Genomic DNA, 23173 nt, shown 5'->3' with positions numbered 1-23173 from the left:
TTTGTTAGTCATTTTCTAATGTCTCGTGTAAAATGTAATTCACTTATTTTATCATTCTTTTTTCTTCAACATGATGAATATTAAAAGCTTTGCATTTTTCTCTAATCAAAGTTTTGCCCACGTGCCGTAGTCTTGAATGTACTATTTTCATTATGGTTATTTCCTTATTACTCTGTAATTTTCTTTTTTAATTTACTTTTTTACTTCACTTTTTAAATTACCTAAAAGTAATTAAACAAAGGAGATTTTATAAATTACAAAGTGGTTAGGATATTTTTATTGCTATTCAGTTTATAATTTGTACACATGTTGCTATATGATGAGAGATACAAGATGATAATCTTTCTAATTTGATATTTTCTCACGATCAAACATTTGGTTGATGAAAAACTCATCCCATTAATGTTGCAATAGCATGCTTGGTTAATTCGGCATATTATCTTTTCTCATTATTGTTAATTTTTGCTATTTTCTTTGCTGTTTCCTATCATTTTATTATTTGATCTGTGGTATATATCTTCTTTCCTCTTACTCTCTCCTACCAAAATTCAGAAAGCGTGTGTTCTGTTTTTAGATATTATCTTCATACGCCCATTTCTTTTTACTAACTTTAAAAGCGAACCACAATCAGTTGACTCACTTTTCCAAAGATAGGAAAATTATAATAATGACACTTTTGTGTGAGTACACCAAAATTATACAAATATTGTATTTTACGTCATGTAGATTTCTTTCAATATTTGTACCATTTAAATTTTGTTGCATAACAATAATTCCAAACTTGTTTAGCTTCAGTTCTACATTTAAATAGGTTCAGTAATCACTACCAGTCTTTTTATATAACACCTTCCACATTCCTGTGTTCTTTGTTTTTCTTACTGTCTTGGTTGACTTGATTTTATCAACAAGTAATAGGTTCAAAGGCATTTCGTGTATGCTGTAATCTTTGAGTTCTTGCACATTTGAAAATCTCTCTCTGGTGCCTACCCAAGTTTTTTTTTTTTTTTTTTAGTGAGGAAGAGTTGCCCTGAGCTAACACCTGTTGGCCAATCTTCCTCTTTTTTGCTGAGGAAGATTTGCCCTGAGCTAACACTTGTTGCCAATCTTCCTCTTTTTTTGCTGAGGAAGAGTCACCCTGAGCTAACATCTGTTGCCAATCTTACTCTTTTTTGCTGAGGAAGATCAGCCCCAAGCTAACATCTGTTGCCAATCTTCCTCTATTTTGTGTGTGAGCCACCACCAGAGCATGGCCACTGACAGATGAGTGGTGTAGGTCCACCCCCAGGAACTGAACCCAGGCCACCGAAGCAGAGCATGCCAAACTTAACCACTAGGCCAACAGGGCTGGCCCTCTACGTGGGTAATTTGACTATATACTTTCAGTCTAAAGAAAATAAAAACTGCAAATATATAGTGAACCACTATCAGTGGGTTTTTTTAGTAGAATAGATATAAAAAATTCTGGAACTATTTTAGGTATATTACAGGATTGAACCAATGAATAAATATAGTGATGTTGTTGAGAAACCCGTTCTCATTAGAGAGGTACCAACATGGAGTGAGAGAAGGCAATGAGGAACCCTATAGGATTACAGCTGAGGCATCGGCATAAACCCAGGATTCCTCATATATGCGTGCACATGTATGCATACACACACACATATACACACATATGTTTTTCTAGCTCTGTCCACTAAAAGGATACAAGAGCAATAAGCAAACCTAGAGCCTGAAACCAGTGTTCTAAATACCATTCCCAGGTAAAATGAAGCTATCAAATGTAGCATGTGAAGTGGTACATACCAAATCTACACAGTTCAATGATATTCCTTCTCCTGCCAATTGTGACTCTTGTAGAGTAATGTGAGATCTCCAACTCTCCAACCTATCCGTCTGAAGTTTTAAACAGATAAAATGCTCCGAGGGGGCCTCCTCACCACACTCTCTACCGTGGTCCTTGCTGAGCTACCCCTCCCAGGCTGTAATTCTGTGTCCTGAGTCATCCTCCCTCCCTTCTGCTGATTTGTTTGGGTTTTTTCAGAGTAGTGGTCCCTAAGCTGGTGTAGGAGAAAGGCTCTTGATAGGGGATGAGAAAGAAAGGGTAAGGAAACTCTAGTTACTTAAAATAGCAGAACCCTAAAGGAATCAGTTGGCCTCTGCATTGTTTTGGTTAGTGAGGACTTGGCATTTCTGAACCGAGGCTAGTCAGTGATAGATGAAAAAATCTACTCTCAGAGGACTGGACTCTTGAAAAGTTCACCAAGAGACACCACCAAAAGGACAAAGTAGGAGACCCCAGCCTCTGTCCCCCTCCCCAAAGATCAACAATTAGACAGCTATCCATGGACAAAATTAGCTCGAGTAAAGCTCAGGAGTCCACTTAAGAAACTTCAGCAACATAGTGGAACAGAAAACCTGAGAATAACAGCACAAAAAGAGAAGGAAGAGAGCTTTATTCTGCCAGCATCATCCCATTCCCCCACCCTGGCCAGCTCTGCTCAGTGCCAAGAGGGAGCCGACAGCTAGAAAGAGTTGTTCTCACCAGCAAAGGGAGAGCAGGGTGAGCAACATCCTTCCCAAGCTTTTCGAAGCACTGCAGGAAGGACTTGCTTCCATTTCACTCCACCCAGAGACTGGGGATGCTGAGATGAGGAGAGATGGCTAGGAACAAGGCAGAAGAACAGAGGCTATCATACCAGCCACCCAGCGGGAACAGCTGCCCTTCCAGAGCCCTGCTCTGCACACAACCCCAGCAGCTTTTGCCACTGAAGAAACCAATGGCCAGCACAGCACAGCTATCTCTTGTCCTTTCGATAATAGATACCAGAAGTGGGATTGCTGGATCACGTGGTAGTTCTATTTTTAATTTCTTGAAGACCCTCCATTCTGTTTTCATAGTGGCTGTACCAGTCTACGTTCCCACCAACAGTGCCCAAAGTTGCTAAGAGAGTAGGTCTTAAATGTTCTCACAACAACCAAAAAAAATGGTAATTATGTGAGGTGATGGCTGAGTTAACTAACCCTACTGCAGTAATCATTTCACAATATGTGTGTGTATCAAATCATCAGGTTGTACATCGTAAACTTACACAATGTTGTATGTCAATGATATCTCAACAAAGCAGGGAGAAAAGCTTATTAAGTACACTTTTGAGTACACCTCCAATAATCATAATTGCCAAGATTATGGAAATAGGTTGAAATTTCCACTTTGGGTGGTGGTGTGCGTTTTGGTCTTTCTTCCTGTCTTCATTGGCAGTTCAGCAGAAAGTTATGAGAGGCTATATAGGGGACTGTTAGCCTGGTGCAATTTTAAACTGAAAGTCCCTTTAATCCATTTTCAAGAAGTCATTCATCTTCATTTATTATTTCTTCATTGTATTCTCTGCCCACTCTTAAAACTTGGAGGTGTTTAGTTTACTGGCTTGCAAGCTCTCCTGGTTTTACTAATGCTGCCCGTAAATTATCTAAGATGTTCTCAATGTTTAGGTAGATCCATTTTTTTCTCCTAGTAAAATGCAAGTAAAAAAGTGTGTTCTACATTCCTTACGTGACTTGCTCAGCCATGCCACTTCTCAACATCCTGGGACAAGCTCAAATCTCTCTTCTCACCCTGAGGTGGACAACTGTCATTTCTAGCCTTTTCTGCACTTTGCACTATCTTCCCAGGCCCTAAATGAGTCTGCTAGAGTTGAATTATTCTCAAGGCAACAGGAGGAAGCTGCTGAAAGGCAGCTGCTGCCACTCTCTCAATCTTCTAATCTCATAATTTCTTCATGGCCTTCTGCACACCAGGGGTCACCGAACAGCCTTCCACACCTGGAGGTGTTATTTTTGCAACTCTTCCCCAGGGCCCTCAAAACCAGAGTTGGGCCTTTTCTTGGCTTCCTGCTGCTAAAAGCCAAACAAAGGGAAGCGAGAGAACATCATTTATAAAAGCCTCTTTAGAGAGTGTCAGGATGGGAGTGAGTGTCTACAAGACATTTATCTCTGGAGGGAAACAATCTCTCAAAGCACATACCTTGGCCTCCAACATGGATAGGTTTATAGGTAAACATGGTTTAACTATAACCTTTAGCCACCACAGCTCCGGGCAGACTTTCATTTCCCATTCTTCAATTGTGAGCATTGATTCCTGCTCTGTGGCCAGTACTTCTTTCCCAGGTGAGAAGACAGGGCTGAGCTCACAGTCGTTTGAATCGATGAAGAAGGAGCAGTGTAAAATGAGAGCCTGAAACTGCTGTCAGTTCTCTGTGCCCTTCAGCCACACACATTCCTGATAGACTTCTCCACCCCACTTCCCATTATTCCTTCGCTGACTCCCCTGCCATCACAGGGAATAGAGAGGTGGCACAGAATTTAAAATCATGTTGCTCTGCATGACCAGTGCCTATGTTCCCCATTTACTCAAAATAGTAACAGTGACTTCCTTGACATCACATCCCCTGGGTCGAGAAAGACGCAGTTACCACAACTGTCTTTACAGTAGATTTAAAGAAATTTCACATGTGTTCTTTGGTTCCTACTGGATATTATTCCCAGTTAATACACTGGAATGTCATCATCACATCAAGTTTCAAAAGCATCCCATAGGTGTTAAGTGGATCTTGAGTTGTAACTCGACTCCCATCATTTTGTTGTTGGTGTTACCTATAAAGCTGTGTCCTTGGTGAATTTCTCCTGAGTGATTTTCTTTTCTCTCTGCTACCAACACCACAACTTTTATACATCTTCTCTCACTGAGGAGAGAAGTGGAAAAAAAAAGAAAACGTTCCCCCAAAAAAGAAATGTACAGGTACATTGCCAGAAACACAAAAATTAGCCTTACCTTATTCAAAAAACTCTAAAAATATCTGTCAGGGTATACGTAATTTTAAAGTCAACAGAAAAGAAGGATGCAAACAACAAATTCTGAAGGTCAAAGGCAGAGTGCATTGCGACAAAGTGAATTATGGGAATAAAATATTCCTTGATTCGGCGTGTCTCTCATCAATCCACCAACTCCTGTAAAACTCTCCCCTCCTCGGCTGTGCTGAAACAATAGCAGCCCCCTAAAGTCGAGTCTGTCATCCCCTACTGTCCCGCCAGGGGCGACCACATCACTCTTACCTGTGTGTTTCCATGTTTATTTTAGATAGCACGCATCACTTTGCTATGTAAATATCTGTTCCCTCAACCAGGTTATAAAGTTGTCATAAAGAGTAAGCGGCATAGAGTAGATATTTCATAATTGATGAAGTGCTTGATGCATTACTCCGAAGAACACAGCCTTGCCTAAAATAGAAAAAGTCTACTTGATTGCTCAACCCTTGTTAGAAGGCTGAGTAGTTAGAGACACAAAATTAATACCGCGTGGGGCTGCCTTCCGTGGCTGATATTTGACATGCAAAACAACACGAGTGCATTTCATCTGGGAGAGAACCCAGTATTGATGGCGGGGCCCTGACTTCATAATTAGCAGGGCCCAGTTCAAAATGAAAATGTGGGGCCCCTTGTTCAAAAAAGCAGGAAAAAATGGCTGTTAAAAGTACTAAAATATAAGGCTTTTTCTTTTCTTCTGCAGCCTTTCTCTATTCATCATGAGGTTTTTTTATTTGCTATTTAATATAATTCTAGGTAAAGAAAAATTAAAATTTTTGATTATTAGAATAAATTTTACCATTTATCTTTATATTTTCCAATGCTAGTTTTAAATGCAAATATAAGAGCATTTAACTCATATGCAAAGTCACCAAAATGACACAATTTGTATTTTGTAACTCATACATACAAATGTATTTCACTCTTACCAAAACAGTGGAAATGATGAACAAAACTAACCCAACTGTTTTCATTTCACTTTTTGACATCCACAAATTCTATCAACATGCTCTATCTTCAGCTTCTGACAAATAACCAAGAACTAAAAGGAAAAAATAACTATGAGTTGCCCTATCTTTCTTTTTTCTTCCTATGGCATCATTTTAAGCATAAGTGGTTGGCTAATACAAGGAGGCAACACAGGTAGGAAAGCATATGATAAGATTCCTTGGTTGTTCCTGTTTCTTAGAATGCCATTACCTTCTTGGTACAGTTGAAGCATCTTCTGGTTCAAATGGAAAGCAAGGCCTCTCAGGGCTGTCCGTGGACCCTCTTATTCAATCTTACACACAACATGCTCATCTCGTACTCACATGAAGTCTTGCTGACTTCTCTTGCACCGAGGGTCCACTGGAATTCGGTATTCATGGGGCATTGTGTACCTTGTAAGTGAATGGGATAGCAACGAATGGCAGATACACACACCTATTGCACATATCACACATACTCCATTGTCCCATTGGGTTTCACTTATCAAATACAAGTTAAGATAAAATTATCGATAATTTCAAGACGGTAACAGCAAAGCATTAAGCCAAGCATGGGCCCGTCTGAGCCACATACCCATAGACCTGATTGATTGGCTTATGCGCTGACAGTACGAGCTCATGACTCAGAGGTGAAGTCCTCTGAACCATCCCGTTAGCAACTGACAGGACCATGCTGATTTCCCATATTTCTGTTAAAACCAATTTTCAACCTATCTCCTCATGTTCACTCTCAGGTGAAAATGTCATCATCCACTCACACTGGACTTCTGGCCGATTGCCACAAATAGGGACTGAGAAGCGTTTCGGCTATGCCAAGAGTATTCGTAGTTCCAAAGTTCTCTCTGCCTTTAACAGCCTGCCTTGCTAAGCAGAACATGCCATGGCAGAGAGCAATGAGAAGACATGTGTGCCCCGTGAAGCCCATGCTGGGTTTCTGCCTCCCGAAGCCCTGTCGAATTCTCATCATGAGCAGGAGATTGCAAGCCCCTAGTCGTTAAGCACAGTCATGGAAGAAACCTGGAGGTGGCAACCTTGTCAATCACCAACAACCCGGCTTGCTCAGCTGTTAATAGAACTGGTGCTGCCTATGAAAGATTACTGTTAGCATTTTGGAAAAAGCAGCAGAGTAACCTTTTTTTCTGAGAGCCAAAGACCCCAAGTGTCTGACAGAGCTTTGCTGATGGATTTTTTTCTTCTCCTTTCTTTCCACACCTGGAATTCAAGAGGCATTAAAGCACTTTTAAGCCAAAGGAGCTATCCTCATCTCCATGGAGCTTTTCACATTGCGTTCTTCCACTTAGCAATTAATTAGATTATGACTGATTATTATTTACTTTTCCTGTCACTTCATTCAACTAATAGAAGCTTACACTATCCTGCCAGAGAGGGTTTCTGTTTATTAACATGCTCCTCTTCGCTTTTGGTGACTGTTAGATTTCAACGAAACATGATGAATAAGATGTAATACCAGCATTAATGTCATTGAAAAGGAAGAAAGGCAAAATAACTAAAAGATGATTTTTTGCTTCCTGCAAAAATTACCCCACTATGGGTGGTTGATTTCTTGTCAGTTTTATTGAGGTGTAATTTGTATACAGTAAAACTCACCAATTTGAAATACACATTTTGATGAGTTTTGACAAAGGAATACATACCACCGCCACAGGCATGATACAGAACGTTTCTTTCACTCTACCCACCCTAGGCTCCTTTGCAGTAAAGAGATAGGATTTCTAGCACTGTAGTTTTGCCTTTTCAAGAAGTTCATATATGGATTCATGTAGCATGTATTCCTTTACGACTGGCCTCTTTCACTTGGCAAAATGTTTCTGAGCTTCATCTATGATGTACGTGTTAGTTTATTCTTTTTTATTAATGAGCAACAGCGATTGTACATTACCATAATTTCTCATGCATTTGCCTGTTGATGATAGAAATTTGATTTGTCCTCAGTTTGAAACTATTATGAATAAAGCTGCTATAAACATTTTTGTACTAGTTTTGGGGGGGATATACGTTTTCATTTTGAGGGGGTAAAAATCTAGGAGTAGAATGCCTGGGTCATATGGGAAGTGTATGTTTAACTTTATAAGAAACTGCCACACTGTGTTCCAAGGCACTTGAATCATTTTTCATCCCCACCAGTGGTGTATGAAGTTCTTACACTTTCCCACCAACACTTGTCATTGTCAGACTTTTGGATTAAAGCCATTCTAGTGGGTATGCAGAGGTATCTCATTGTGGTTTTTATTTGCATTTTCTTGATGATTCATGATGTTGAACATCCTTTTATACGCTTATTGGCTATCGTCGGAATGTCTGCCCAAATTTTTGCCGCATTGATTTTTAGCAAGCTATCTTTTTATTATAGAGTTGTAAGCGTTCTTTATATATTCTGGATATAAGCTTTTATCAGATACGTATTTTGCAAATATTTTCTCTCAGCCAGTGCCTTGACATTTTATTTTTATAAGAATCTTTTGAAGAGCAAAAGTTTATAATTTTGATGAAGCTTAATTTATGTATTTTTTCTTCTATAGTTTATACTTTCTATGTTCAATTTAACAAACCTTTGCCTAACACAAGTTCACAAATATTTTCTCCTATTTTTTTAAAGTTTTTTACTTTCAGCTCTTAACATTTAGGCCCTTGATCAATTTTGAGTTAATATTTATTTATACAAAATTGCATAGAGTTTGAAGCAGAGTCCACGTTCTTTATTCTTGTTTTTTTACATATGGATATTCAATTATTTTAGCACCATCTAGATTATGCATTTGGAATCTTTCTTGTTTTATAATATAATCAATCAATGCTATGAATTTTTCCTTCTAACTACTGCTTTAGCTACATCCCACAAATTCTGATGTTGTGCTTTTTATTTTTATTAAGTTCCAAATATTTTCTAATTTCTCTGGTAAGTCCATCTTTGATCCATGACTTATTTAGAAATGGGTTATTTAATTTCAAAGTATTTGGAATTTTCTAGATATCAGTAGATTATTTCTAATTTGTTTATTTTAATAAGAGAACATATTTTGTATGATTTCAACCGCTGCATTTATTGAGACTTGCTTTATGGCCTGGAATATTTTCTACCTTGGGAAATGTTACATATATACTTGAAAAGAATATGTATTTTGTTGTTTTTGAGCAGAGTGTTATGTAAATGTCAATTAGTCAAATTAGTTGATGGTGCTGTTTAAGTTTTCTATATCTTTACAGATTTTCTTTGTACTTGTTAACTCACTTACTGAAAGAAAAATGTTGAAAACTTCAATAATTGTCCATTTGTCCATTTCTCCTTTCAGTTTTGTCAGCTTTTGTTTTGTGTGTTTTGAAACTCTGGTTGGGTACATATGCAGTTTCTCTCTTTATCCTTAGTAATATTTTTTGCTCTGAAATCTGAATATAAATACAGCCAGTCTGACTTTCATTTGGTTAGTGTTTATATGGTATATGTTTTAGCTTTCCTTTTTTTTACTTTGATCCTGTGTCTTTATATATAAAATGGAGTGACTTTTAGAGAGCATATAGAAGAATCTTACTTTTATATGGCAATCTCTGCCATTTCATTGGTGTGTTTAGACGATTTATGTGAAATGTGATTATCAATATGATTGAGTTTAAATCTACCATCTTGTTATTATTTTTAGTTTGTCCCATTTGTCCTTTGTTCTGCCTTCTTTGGGACTGTGTATTTTTTATTTTTCTATTTTATCTTCATCATTTTCTTAATAGTTATGCTTTTTTGTTTTGACATTTTTAAAATGGTTGTCTTGGCTTCACAAATGTGTTTTCAACTTATCAATCTTCAAATATTATACCGTAAGACATATGATGTAAGAATTTTACATTATACTCACATTACCCTACTTCTTTCCTCGTGGTATTGTGCTCACACATTTTATCTCTATGTATGTTATAACCTCCACATTATTATCTTTGCTTTAAACACTTAATTTTCTTTTAATTAACTTTAAAACAATGAGGGAAAGGAGTTTATAGTTAGCCTCATTTTTACTATCTCAAATGCCTCCATTCTTTTGTGTGGATCCAAATTTCCATATAGTATCATTTTCCTTCAGTCTGAAAAACTTCATTTGATGCTTTCTGCTGTGCATTTCTTCTGGCAATGGACCCTCTCAGCTATTGCTAGTCTGGAAAATGTCCATATTTTATTTCATTTTTCAAAGTTATTTTTGCTGGGTATAGAATTCTAGGTCCACACTTTTTTTTTCAGTAATTTAAAGATTCTACTCCACCAACTCCTGGCATGCATGGTTACTTAAAGGAAATCTGATGTCATTTCTCTCATTGCTGATCTATATGTAATGTGCTTGTTTTCACTGGCTACTTTTAAATTTTTCTCTTTATCATTGGTTTACAGAAATTTGAGTATGATGTGCCTTGGCATGGTTTACTTCATGTTAATTCTGTTTGGGTTTCAGAGAGATTATTGGATCTGTGAGTATATAGTTTTCAACAAATTTGGATAAAATTGGCCATTATTTTTTCAAATGTTTTTCTGTCTCCTCCTCTCTACTCTCTCTTTCTGATACTCCAATTAAACATATAGTTGGACCCTTTATATCATCCCACAAGTTACTAGTGCCCTTATTCTTCTCTTTTCAATCTCTTTCTCTCAACGCTTCCCTTTGATTGGCTTTTTGCTGTTTTCAAGTTTACTGCTCTTTTCTTCCACAGTGTCTAATCTGCTGTTAATCCCATTCAGTGTATTTTTTGTTTTGGGTCTTGTAGTTTTCATCTGTAGAAGTTTCATTTGGACATTTAGTATATCTCCCATTTCTCTCTTCATCATTATAAAGTTTTCCTCTATGTCTTGAAGATATGGATTATATTTATGATCAATCTCTTCAAGGTCTTATCTACTAATTCTATCACCTCTGTCAATTCTAGAACTTGTTTCTCATAATTATTCACAGTATTTTCTTGCTCCTTTGAATATCTGTTAATTTATTACTAAATCATTGGCATTGTGAATTTTGTGTTGATTGATACTAGATTTTGTTGTGTTCATTGAAGTATTATTGATTTTTGTTCTGGGATACAATTAAGCTACTTGAAGTCAGTTTGATCATTTTTATGCTTGCTTTTAAGCTTTGTGAGAGTGAGTCAAGAACAGCTTTCGGTCTGTAGCTAACTTGGCCCCACTACTAAGGAAATACCCTGAGGACTCAACATGATGAACTATGTATTACAAAGTTTTTCTACTCCGACTGCTTGGAATAAAAACTATTCCCAGCCCTGTGTGAGCTCTGGCTTTCTTCCACTAACTTCTTTCTAGTTTTTCTTTTCCTAAACTTGGGTAGTTTCCTCCCATGTGTGCACACATCAATCCTCAGTCAAAGACTCAAGGGAGCCCTTTGCACAGAGCTCCTTCTCTATGCATCTCCTTTCTGACCCCTAATTCTAGCCACTTCATCTTCTACAAACTAAACTCCGACTCTTCAACTCAGAAAAGCTGCTAGGTTCTGACAGGGTTCTGCTTTCCAGCACTATGGACTGAAAACTCTCTTTAGGTAGCAAACTGGGGAGATCACAGAGCTCCCTTCATTTGTTTTATTTCCCTTTAGTATCACTGATCTGTGTTGCTTATTTTCTAAAATATGAAAACTGTTTTTCATATATTTGTCCTGTTTTCTAGTTGTTTAACATAGAAACGTAAACACTATCCCTGATATTCCTACAGGCCAGAGGCAGAAGTCTTTACGTATCTGTTTTTAATGTAGGGAAAATTTTAACAGCAACTGTTGACCATTCCTAATGGGGAAACTATTTGTCTTCTCTCAGGTATATTTAATAGAAACTCAAGAGTATTAATTCAACATCCAGTTCATACTGTTGAGTTTATAATTTGAGATAAATATTCGGGGTTGATACATCTCAGGCCAAAGTTGCCTAAGAAACATTGAAAAGAGGAAAGATTGTAATTTCCTCTGATTGCTCCTTCGCTTCTTGTGCTGATATTACGATATCGAGATAGCTGTAGCAATTTAGTTAAAATCAACATGTAATCCAAGGTGTGACTTCTAATTTGTATTTACTATATCCTTTTTAAAAAAAAAATTCATTAAATATCACCTATCTGCAAAGCAGCATGTTAGCTACTGGAAGAACACAAGAAGATAAATTAGACATAATCTCAATCATAAGGAATTTAGGGCATAAACTCACTCTAACATAAAGCAGAGTTAAATAAGTCCCATAAAAGAATTTGAGGAAATTGATATGAGTATACAGAGAAAGCAACTATTATTCTGACTTGGAGAGTGAAGAGCTAACTTTTTTTGAGTGTTTTCGGACTAGGCATTTGCAGTGCCTCATATGTATTATCACATTTTATCCTCAAATATACTCTGTGAGGTAAATGCTATTAATAACTCAATTTAACTCACAAGGAATCTGAGATCCAGAGAGGGTAACTTCCCCAAAATCACAAATCCAATAAATGGAAAATTCAGAATTCTAACTCAGACAATCAGACTTCAGTGCCCATGTTCCTAAATATTAATTATACAGCCATACGCCACATAATGATGCTTCAGTCAATGACAGACTGCATATACAATGGAAGTCCCATAAGATTAGTACTATATATCTTAGATGTGTAGGAGGCTAAACCATCTATGTTTGTGTAAGTATGCTCTATAATGTTCACACAAGGACGAAATTCACTTAATGATGCATTTCTCAGAATGTATCCCCATCATTAAGCGATGCATGACTGTAGTAGGAAAGATTTCATAAACGTTGCCAGTGAGCATTGAAAACCAAGCTTGGTTTGTGTAGGTGGAAAAGTAAGGGAAAAATATTTCATGTTTAGGGAACAGCATGAGAAAAAAATCTTGATGTAGTATATATGTATAATTGCATGACTCAAGTTCAGGGAACAGGAATGTTGTAGGAGTAATGTTGGAAAGATATCATAGCGACCCTCAAATACCACATCAAGAGAATTAATTTCCTTGGCAGCTTATAATTATGCATTTACCTGGGTATTAGTTCCTATGCTAAAAATAACGACTTTATAACCTTCAAAAATCTCTAACCATAGTTTGATAATCAAACAAACAAACAGAAAAAACAACATGTTGTGTGGAAAATTATTGTTATTGCTTGCTCACGATGTGCTAGAGTAAGAACTAAGAGTCCTGACATTTTTCCAGCTTCAGACAACTCCAATAAGTGTGCAAATAAGGACATACGGATCAAAAAGTTATCTTAATGCACTTAAGAGAGGTGATGTATAAAAGCGAAGATTTATAAACAAAGAAAAGTCTTGCTGAAGCAGTTGAAAAATAAACCAAAAATGATTGATCATATTGGGAATGGGGGTGTCATCTTTTGCTTTTTAAGTAAGTTTGTGGTTTTTACTCTGTGATTTGGATTTTTATTGCTTATCATTCAGTTAGGGAAGCATGTTGCCTTGTGATTTCATGTTGTTATTCAGCAAGAAGTAGATACAAACAATCTTGACATTGAAATAAGACAGAAGAATTTTATTTCAGAATGACTTTCATTTTTCCCATAAAGACCACTCTTAATAATAATGATAATAATTGTACTTGAATAGAACTTCATAAACTAGCTTTAACAATGCTTATTTCTTATTTAATTCTTAGAAAGAATCTGTAAATTTCCATTTTATAGGTAAAAAGAGAGCTGAAGTGACTTATTTTCTTTTTCTTAGCTGACAGAAAGAATGAAGCACAAATATAGAAATTTTGACTCTGTATTTTGCTCTCTATATCATAATCTCCCTTTGCCCCATCCCCAACAGGAGACAGTGCAGGAATTTCAAAATAAAACTTTTGAGATAACAAAATCTGTCTAAGGCAGTGAACAGAGAGTTTTGCTTTCTGCCAGTTGCCATGCAACAAGGAGACAGTCAAGCAGGTAGTCTGGAAGACATTTTGAGACCTGAAATTAGATGGAGAATATCTTTTAGGTTGGACACAGCATTAACACCACCAAAAGCAAGTGATACAGTCACTGGGGCTGTGAGGGTGCTAATGGATAAGGTTTTCCCACCCACACTTGATGAAAATGATGTGAAAAGTCAATATAGTCTCACATAAATTTTACACATAGTTAAAGATTTATTACTGTCTTGCTCTGGTTGAATTCTGCCATCCAAGCAACATATTATTTATTCACTTACTTGTTTATCTATTTGTTTAGGAAACATTATTTAATGCTTATTATGGGAAAATCCTAGGATAGACATTACTTTAAAAGAAAACACACGAAAAAATGTCCTTTTCCACAAGAAAGTTACAAACTAGTAAAGGAGTTTTGATATGTCCACAAAGAATTGCCATGCCAGATGATATGTCACCCACATGAAAGGAATGGCACAAAATAAATACAAGGGGAGGAATAATCTCTTCTGGCTGACATAATTAGGCAAGGCATAATGAAACCAGCAGCCTTTTACTGTACCTTGAGATAGGGATATGATTCTGAGACAGAAAAGGCAGGATTGGTGGAAGGTCTGTGCTAGAACAAACATAAACTACAAGATGTGGTCCAGAGGGAACATGGTATCTTCTCAGCAGAGGAAGCAGAAATCAGAGCTCAACCCTGCTAAAGTATCTGGAATTTGCAGGAATAAGTGCCAGAGAAGAGGAAGCTACACAGAGGCAAGTTTTATATGTCCTTGAGTCCTTGGGCCAAGATATGTGTTGTACATGTTCAAGGCCTGAATCTGTGGGGTTAAAAGAGAACAGAATTCCTATGGAATTGAGAAAAAGGCAGAAATACTAGAGGTTGTTCTGTGTGGTGATGATGGAGTTCTGGCACAGCAAAAGTGTAGAGATACCAAAACCTCCATGTCTTAACGATAAAGGCCATGGTCTAGTATAAAGCCTACTTTATATCCACCTTAATAAACCCTAATCCACAATAGGATCAGGGAGAACAGCCAGTGTATTAACTGCTTTCCAAGACAAAATTTAGGACTCTTTAAAAGGGAAAAAAATAAAATCCATACTCCTTACAAGTATTATCTATAATGTCCAGCAAAAAATCAAAAATTACAAAACAAGAGAAAAATGTGAAAATGTAAGCAATAATCAAGAAAAAAAGCATTTAGTAGACAGAGATCCTGAAATGAATGAGAGGTTGGAATTATCAGGCAAGGATTTTAAAACAAGTATTACATTTATATCCAAGGAGATAAAGGAAAAGATGGACATAATGAGTGAACAGATGGGGAATCTCAGCAGAAAAATGGAACTTATTCAAATTTGAAATTCTAGAATTGAAAGGAACAATATTTGAAATGAAGAAAACTTTGATGTCATCAGCATATTGAAGATAAAAGAGTCAGCTCAACTGAAGAAAGATTCATAGAAATTATTCAACCAGAAAAAAATGATAGATAAAAGACATGAAAAAGAATAAAGAATTAGTATTAGTGTTAGTGTTAGTATTAGTCTCAAGCAATCTAATGCATGTATGATTAGAGTACCAGAGGAAGAAGAGAAACAAAAATGGGGAAAAATTTTATTGAAGAAATAATTATTGCAAGTTTCCAATATTTGATGAAAAAACAATCTGCAGATCCAAGAAGTTTAGAAAATTCCAATTAAATTAAATACAAAGAAAACCACACTTAGGACATTGGATCAGGGGTTCCCAAAGCCACCTTCATGCTCAGTGATTTGCTGAAAAGATTCACAAGACTCAGAAAAACCGTTATACTCATGACCAGGTATGGTTTATTACAGCTAAAAGATATATATTAAAATCAGCAAAGGGAAAGAACATAGGGTGCAGTCCAGGAGAGACTAGGCACATTCTTCCTGATGTCTTCTCCCAGTGGAGTCGTATAGATACACTTAATACTCCCAGTGATGATACATGACAACACATGAAAAATGTTGCCAACCAGAGAAACTCACTCAAGCCATAATGTCCAGGATTTTTACTGGGGGTCATTCACATAGACATGTAACACCTGAGTGACTGATCTCAGTTACTCAGACCCCAGATCCCAGAGCAAAAACAGGCATCCATTATAAATCACATTGTTAGCATAAACTATCAGATCAAACTGGTACCATGTGGCCCAAGGCCTCAGGCGTACTAAAGCAGTCTTATTAGGCAGAATATTCAAAGGACCCAGAATTCATCTCCTCACAGAAATAGAACAAAGAATCCTAAAATTTATATGGAACAACAAAAGACCCCAAATAGCCAAAGCAATCCTGAGAAAAAAGAACAAAGGTGATTACCTCCAGCTCCTGATTTCACACTCCGTAATTTGAAACTATACTACAAGCCATAGTAACCAAAACAGCATGGTACTGGTACAAAAACAGACACACAGATCAATGGAACAGAATCAAGAGCCTAGAAATAGAACCACAAGTATATGGGCAGCTAATTTTCAACAAGGGAGCCAAGAACATACAATGGAGGAGGAGACTCTCTTCAATAAATGGTGTTAAGAGAACTGGACAGCCACATGCAAAAGAACGAAAGTAGACCATTATCTTACACTATGTACAAAAATAAACTCAAAATGGATTAAAGACTTGAATGTAAGATCTGAAACCATGAAACTTCTAAAAGAAAATATAGGCATTACACCCTTTGGCATCAGTCTTAGCAGCATTTTTTCAAATATCATGTCTGACATGGCAAGGGAAACACTAGAAAAAATAAACAAATGGGACTACATCAAACTGAAAAGCTTCTGTACAGAAAAGGAAACCATCAATAAAGCGAAAAGCCAACCTAACAATTGGGAAAAGATATTTGCAAACCATCTATCAGATAAGGGGTTAATATCCAAAATATACACAGAACTCATACACTTCAACAACAAAAAAACTAACAACTAAATTAAAAAAAATAGGTAAAAGATCTGAACAGAGATTTCTCCAAAGAAGATATACGGATGGCCAAGAGGCACATGAAAAGATGCTCAATATCATGAACTATCAGGGAAATGCAAATCAAAACTACAATGAGATACCACCTCACTCCTTTCAGAATGGCTATAATTAACAAGACAGGAAACAACAAGTCTTGGAGAGGATGTAGAGAGAAGAGAGCCCTTGTTCACTGCTGTTGGGAGTACAAACTGGTGCAGCCACTATGGAAAGCAGTATGAAGTATCCTCAGAAAATTAAGAACAGCTCTACCACATGATCCAGCTATTCCACTGCTGGGTATTTATCCAAAAGAACTTTAAAACACAAATGCATAAAGATACATGCACGCTATGTTCATCACAGCATTATTCACAATAGCCAAGGCTTGGAAGCAACTCTGGTGCCTATCAAGGGACAAATGGATGAAAATGTGGTATATATACACAATGGAATACTGTTCAGTCATAAGAAATGATGAAATCCGGCCATTTGTGATAACTTGAGGGTATTATGCTAACTAAAATAAGACAGAGGGAGAAAGTCAAACACTGTATGATCTCATTCATAAGTAGAAGATAAAAACGACAAACAAACACATAGCAACAGAGATTGGATTGGTGGTTACCAGAGGGGGAGGGAGAGGAAGAAGGGAAAAAGGAGTATTTAGGCACACGTGTGGTGATGGATTGTGATTAGTCTTTGGCTATGAACATGATGTAATCTACACAGAATTCAAAATATATTACAATGTACACCTGAAATTTACATAATTTTATAAACCAATGTTACTGCAATAAAAAATATAATAAATAAATATATAAATAAAAATAAAGATTTTGGGATGTAACGTACAGCATGGTGACTATAGTAATAATACTGTATTGTATGTTTGAAAGTTGCTAAGTGAGTAGATCCTAAAAGTTCTCATCACGAGAAAAAAATTTTGTAACTATGTGTGATGGCGGATGTTAACTAGACTTATTGTGATATCATTTTGCAATATATACAAATACTGAATCATTATGTTGTATAACTGAAACTAATATACTGTTTTACATCAATTGCACCTCAATTAAAAAGATAAAGATTTTTGGGGCCGGCCCAATGGCACAGCAGTTAAGTTCACACGTTTCACTTCTTGGTGGTCCAGAGCTCACCAGTTTGGATCCCGGGTGCGGACATGGCACCGCTTGGCACACCACGCTGTGGTAGGCATCCCACATATAAAGTAGCGGAAGAGTGGCATGGATGTTAGCTCAGGGCCAGGCTCCCTCAGCAAAAAAGAGGAGGACTGGCAGTAGTTAGCTCAGGGCTAATCTTCCTCAAAAAAAAAAAAAAAAGATTTTTGAAAAATGCGAAAAAAAAAATAAGTACAGCTCTTCCTCCAATGGAAAAAGAAAAGAATTCATCTCCCAAGAGCCAGCCAAGGGATGGTCCTGAAGACAGGCCTTCCTTGGAAATGTGCAGGGTTTGGGCAGCCCAGGCCTGCTGAGCTAAACCTATCCAGCACAGACTATCCCCCTGTCCCTTGTTCTATGCCCTTTTACAGCAAAACTGTAAAAATTTACAGATAAAACTTTTCTGAGCATCTACATTTAGCCTAGCATTTATATAACAGATCACCAACAGTGTTAGCATGAATACATCTAACATTAGAGGAGCCGGTGTAGTGTAGGGAGAGACTTAAAGAAACAACTAATCCATGATCTAAGGCCTTGTCATAGATTTCCCTATTTTTGTACAAATTTCACTACTCACTTCACCCTGATCTACTGTTATTTGTACCTGGTGATAAACTTGTGTAGAATAATTATTTAACACAGAAATTAGCTGATTGATCAATCCAATTCTTCCTCGCACCAGTCATTGTCCAGCAGTATTGCATCCTGAGGAGGCTTTAATTTGATCTCTCAGTACATTCAATCATCATTATAAATATTATTTATTACTTATTTACATAGGGTAGCTTAATCCTACCAAAAATGCCAGGGTTACACCACATTGCAGAAGAGTTATGATACAATTCAATTTCATCACAGAACAAATCAACAAGAATCACAGAGGTATTTGCTATGCCTTCCAAACAGAATTGGCCCTTGTCCATAGACAATATTATTATGAACAGGCTTGGATACAATTAGACATGATTTAGCAATTTCTGGGTTCCAAGTCAGTTGGGACCAAGCCATTCATCCTGTCTGAGGTCACGGGCTTGTACTGAGACTGGTTTCCACTGTGTGCTATTATATAGCAAGGCCCACCTCCCTCCTACATGGAGGGCAGGGGTAGCGATCAGAATAGTCCCTCTCCCTGACAGCTGTTCTACAGGATATCTTTCATTCTGATCTGTTCTTGGAGTGAGGGCAGTCATAGTTCATCAATGTAAATTATACTTGCGAAGTACAAGTGAATTACAGTAATAACTTTCATAAGTTTAAAGGTTCATAAGATTTCCATAAGTGCGCCTCTTGAGCCTCAGGAGCTAGGATGGAGGAACATTGCCCCATGGCTACTTCCACCTCTATCTGTGTTAAAATAATCAAGAGGCTCTGTTGGGTCAGGGTATAAGCCTTTCCCAATGCTGGGCCCTAAAATTATCCATCATTATTTGTTGAGTCTACCTGACCCACTTCACTAAAGCCTCATCATGTTTTGAGGCTGACTCCAACCCTTTACCTTCACCCTCGAAGAGAATTTCCTCTAATCTGTTTATTCTGGTTTATAAATCTTTTTCCTCTGAAGGCCATTCCTCATTTGAAGTGAATTCAGCTTATCCCACAATGCTTAGACTGTCATTTCTCTCCCCAAAGTCCTTTTGTGTCTTGTGGTCCAATGTTTAATCCACCATGCATGTTGTTGCCACTGGTACAGAGTGGACTGACTGCAGTTAGGATACATGCCGTGTACTCAAAAATGTTCGGTTGTCCATACTAGGGTAAGATGAGTGGTAGTCACACCAAGACTTAATTTAGTCTGAATGTGCCATAAAGTTTCCCATAGCTTTTCTTGTCTCACTGTGGACCTTTCCCCCTGGAGAATTAGGACCCAAACATGTGAAGCATACTGATTTATTCTCATAAAAAAGCCATCATCTTTTCCTTTCTGTTTAATAGCTTTCAACTCACAAAAATAAGGGTGGTATGTATTTGTACATAGCACATTGTGGCATGTTGGGCATGCAGCTGCTACATTTTATCCATTATAACCATGGACTTTTCTAAGTATTTGGTCACTGAGGTTTATAGCTACACAGTGATCAGTCTGCTGGCAGTTTTATGTCACATGATCTGATGATCTGTTGGGGAAAAGTTCCCAGAAATTTCCTCCCAAATGTTATCCTTCGTAACAGGAAAGAAAAGGTCAAAAGATACTAGCACGTTATTAGAATTCTGCTCAGCCATAAAAAATTGGTCCATTTCATCATTATATTGTATGATCAAAAAGCCTTCCAGAGCAATTCTGCTCAGGTTTGCAGGCTTCCATTCTGCCTCATTAAGTTTTAAAAACAAGAGTGGTCTTGGTGGCTGTATAGACTCAGCCTTTTGAATATCTGGTATAATTCTGCTAAGAGACAATATCATTCTCTTGCCTTCCTTATTAGTGTTTCTCTGACATTACCCAAGACATTATGGGTATTTCAGGTTTCAAAATGATTTTATGTCAGTATCAATCAATGCTAATAATTGTCTTTCAAATGGCATGTATCTTACAACAATATCTGTAAGTTTTCTGTATTAAAAAAATCCCAGCATTCCATACTGGGAGGCACTCATGCGCTTTTGACAAAGGCTGCAGTCTGTAAGTGTGAGTTGCAGATACTTCAAAACCATAGCTGAATGTGGATCATGAGGACTCAAAAGCATTGATTAAGCCAATTTTTTTGCAACTCAGACATAGCCTGATGTTGTTCGTGCCCCACTCAATTAGAGCCTTCATTCAGGCACGTTTATGGATAGGAGCTAACAATATTCCTAAACGTGGAACGTGCATCCTCTAAAATACAAACGACCCAACCATGTGTTACGCTTCTTATTTACTTCCAGGGGTAGGAAAGACAGCAATTTATTGTTAATTTCCTGTGGAAAGTAACAAGTAGCTGCCCAGGTTATTCCCAAGAATTTCACCTTTGGGTGGGCCCTTTGATCTTTGCTGGATTTATCAACCACCTTCTGTTAGTCAAGTGTATCACCACCGCATCTAAGTGAGTCATAGCTTGTTCTTCAGCATTTGGTACTATCATGACATCATCAATATAGTGTATTATCACACTCAGGACCTGCATCAAGTCCAAATTCCTTACAATCAAATCATGAAAGTGAGTTGGTAAATTAGAATAACCTTGTGACAATACAGTAAATGTGAATTGAGATCTTTTCCATGTGCAGACAAACTTCAGTCGGTGCTTTTCTGAGATCAGGATTAAGAATACAGCATTTACAAGACCAATGACTAAATACCAGCCTTTTTGAGCTTGTATTTTTCGCACTGGTAAAACCACATCAGTGACTGCTGATGCTATAGGCTGTATTACTTTGTTGAAACCTCAGTAATCTACTGTTAGTCTTCATAAATGATCTGCCTTTGCGTGGGCCACACTGGCTTACTGCAGAGGAATTGTTGCTACCAGCACTCCAACTTCTATCACGGCATTAATTAGTGTTAATCTCTTCTTGTCTACCAGGGATCTGATGCTGTTTAAAATTAACAACCAGCGTGGGTCCAAGCCAGTTCGCTAAGGGTGAACTTACAAGTCTTCTGTCTCACAACACGAGGTAGGGGAAGTGTTCCCTAATCAGGTATAATATCTATCCCAATAACACATCCAGATAAAAGAGATGGGACAATTTTACATAAAGTCTGTTCAGACATTTCAATTTTCATTTAGACTTTTACATTAGTCGTATCAACTATTGCGTCCCCATGTTTTCTCAATCTATGTAGCCCTCATTAATAATTCATCAATGTGTTTTGGAATCACAGTGCATTGGGCTCTATTTCAAAGAGCCCCAGACAGATTTCTTCTCCACCTTCTGACCAATTTACATACACATGTGCGTATGGCCTTGGGTCGCCATTCAGGGGTCAAGTCAATATACTTTAGCCCCTTTGCCAATCTTCCTCCTGATTAGTTTGCTGGATCATTGCATCCAGTGATTCAAGGTTAGGCTTCTCATTGTCATCTTTGCCTTTCAGCTTTTTTCTTTTTTCTTTTTTCTTTTTTCTTTTTTGGTGAGGAAGATTGGCCCTGAGCTAACATTATTGCCAATCTTTGTCTTTTGCATGAGGAAGATTGTAGCTGAGCTAACATCTGTGCCAATCTTCCTCTATTTTGTATATGGGATGCTGCCATTGCATGGCTTGATGAGTGGTGTGTAGGTCCGTGTGTAGGTCCATGCCCATGATCAAAACCGGTGAACCCCAGGCCACTGAAGCAGAGCACGTGAACTTAATCACTACGCCACCGCCACCAGGCCAGCCTTCCTTTCAGCTTTTTAAATTCCTCCAATCTAGAGTAAATAAAGCAGATTAGTCTAAGATCTTTCAATGGGAGGACCAGCAGAGGATCCCATCAGTTACCCAACCTCTGATAGTGCTCCATTAAGATCTTCATTAATCCATCAACATCCGCTTTATTCATTCCATTCATTTACAACCATTTAAAGACTTCTACCCTGCTGGGATGAATTCCTTGACTAGTCCCTTTGTCTTTCCTCATTCTCTTGTGAATTATTTTAATTTTCTTAGCATATGTAAGATCCATAAGGGGAAGCTGAGCCATGAAGTCTGACACAGCCTCTTAGCCTATTGCTTGATTTTGCAGCTGTAGAATAACCTGGAACGCCCATGCAAAAGGGAGCCTTTGATCACCTGAGTAAGGTGAGTACACTGGAGTCCTCATAGCCTGAGTGAGGGGCACAGTAAGTGGCTGAACCTCTTGATCACTGTAAAGCCAATCCAGCATGGCTTGTATATTCAGAATATCAGCTGTTTCATCAGGGGATTTTCACTCGAGGAGAAAGACAATTCACTTCCTCAGAGTAAACAAACTTTACAGTGGCTTTTATACTGTCCACCAGGCTGGCTGTCCCCTCTGGAACAACCTGCTGTGTGCTTATTTCATGTACAGCCATCTAAGATTATTCAGTAGTAAGCTGTGGGTCCTGCATCTACCCAAACCTGCTCCTCCCTTCTGCAGCATTGAAAACCAAGGAGGATTTTTCTGGCTTAGTCACTCCCACAGTCCATTTTATTAAACGTTCTTCAGAAGGTTGATCATATTGATCCACAAAATGAGACAATTCCTTCACACTATATCCCCTGGTTGCAATAGTTTCTTGGTTTCTCCCACACCCTGACACCTCGACTACCTGCTTGGTGACCAAAGGCATAGACGTACTATCTGTTGTTCCAGTATAT

Source organism: Equus caballus, chromosome 23, assembly GCF_041296265.1.
Source record: "Equus caballus isolate H_3958 breed thoroughbred chromosome 23, TB-T2T, whole genome shotgun sequence".
NCBI lineage: Eukaryota > Metazoa > Chordata > Mammalia > Perissodactyla > Equidae > Equus > Equus caballus.
This window is presented reverse-complemented; position numbering follows the sequence as displayed.